At 40.5% G+C, this 1,642-nt stretch overlaps 1 protein-coding gene across 1 annotated transcript in view; it reads left to right on the plus strand.

The window, feature by feature from the left end:
• LOC107582345 (protein SZT2-like) overlaps positions 1-1,642 on the plus strand; it is a 93,853-nt gene that overhangs the window by 62,242 nt on the left and 29,969 nt on the right. The window lies entirely within an intron of this gene.

Consider the following 1,642-nt stretch of genomic DNA (forward strand, 5'->3'; position numbering starts at 1 on the left):
CCAGCCAGGGCCCTGACTTAAACCCAATTGAGCATCTCTGGAGAGACCTAAAAATGGCTGTTCACCAACGTTTACCATCCAACCTGACCGAACTGGAGAGGATCTGCAAGGAGGGATGGCAGAGGATCCCCAAATCCAGGTGTGAACAACTTGTTGCATCTTTCCCAAAAAGACTCATGGCTGTATTAGATCAAAAGGGTGCTTCTACTAAATACTGAGCAAAGGGTCTGAATACTTAGGACCATGTGATATTTCAGTTTTTCTTTTTTAATAAATCTGCAAAAATGTCAACAATTCTGTGTTTTTCTGTCAATATAGGGTGCTGTGTGTACATTAATGAGGAAAAAAATGAACTTAAATGATTTTAGCAAATGGCTGCAATATAACAAAGAGTGAAAAATGTAAGGGGGTCTGAATACTTTCTGTACCCACTGTATATACACACACTCACACACACATTGGGCTTGGGATGGGTGTCATCACGCGTCTCCACCAATGACAGCATTTGGGGAGGGCCTAAGACTGCAGCAGCACTCACATTAACGCTCCCGATAAAATTATTTGGGCTAAGAATCAACATTCACAAACCACTGTCAAAACTGTTATTTTTAACAGAAAAAATGCAACAATATCACGACTTCATAAGTGGGAAATAGGAAGTTTCCGATAGCACGTGAAGACAGCAGAGAAGTGCTCTTGCTCAGCACAGTGGAGTGAAACGTGTTGTTAAATTTGTGGTTTATTATTTTGAGTCGTTTGGGACGTGGTAACACACGGACCTCTCACAATATATTGCTTTACAGATCTATCACTTTTGCCGCTCAGAAATGTTCACGCAATCATGCTGCACATATCAGAAGTTAGCGCTCACACTCTCTGATCTATATATAACTGAACCACGCTCTGGCCCACCTCTTCCAACCGAGCCAGGGCCGGCTAAATGAGCCGGAGCGATCACACTAGTCAAACGAACTGGGCTTTGGGGGTCAAAAACGCTCGGGCACTGTTAAGATTGCCTAGTGTGAGAACACCCTTATTCTCCCGCATCCCGCACACACGAGTCTGTACCCGCCTGCACCTGCACTCGTCCATCTAGTGTTGTCCTGCGCCGCACTCTGCTGCGTTGGGTCCCGCGATCGTGCAGGTCTCTACTCGGAAGGTGCCTGTTATAATGTTATTATCGAGGCTCTTCTATAAAAACGTTAATGCCCTGGCAGTGGCAAATAGCTTTGGTTTTATATTTAAATTGATAACATTAATGTTTAAGTTGAGATTTACAAGATTAACTGCTACTATGTAAAAGGAATACTGCTGTAAAAAGCACGTTATTTGGTTTAAAGTGTTTGCAAACCAAATGTTATTGCACTTTTGTTCATATAGCAGTACTTTTAAATGAAAAACATGCACAATACACTACTTTTGAATTCATTATTGAACAATTGGTGGCTGACTAAATACTTTTTTGCCCCACTGTATATATATACATATATACATACATCATACATACATTGTTATTGCACTTTTGTTCATATAGCAGTACTTTTAAATGAAAAACATGCACAATACACTACTTTTGAATTCATTATTGAACAATTGGTGGCTGACTAAATACTTTTTTGCCCCACTGTATATATATACATAT

Source organism: Sinocyclocheilus grahami, unplaced genomic scaffold (assembly GCF_001515645.1).
Source record: "Sinocyclocheilus grahami isolate Dianchi unplaced genomic scaffold, SAMN03320097.WGS_v1.1 scaffold43.1, whole genome shotgun sequence".
Taxonomy (NCBI): domain Eukaryota; kingdom Metazoa; phylum Chordata; class Actinopteri; order Cypriniformes; family Cyprinidae; genus Sinocyclocheilus; species Sinocyclocheilus grahami.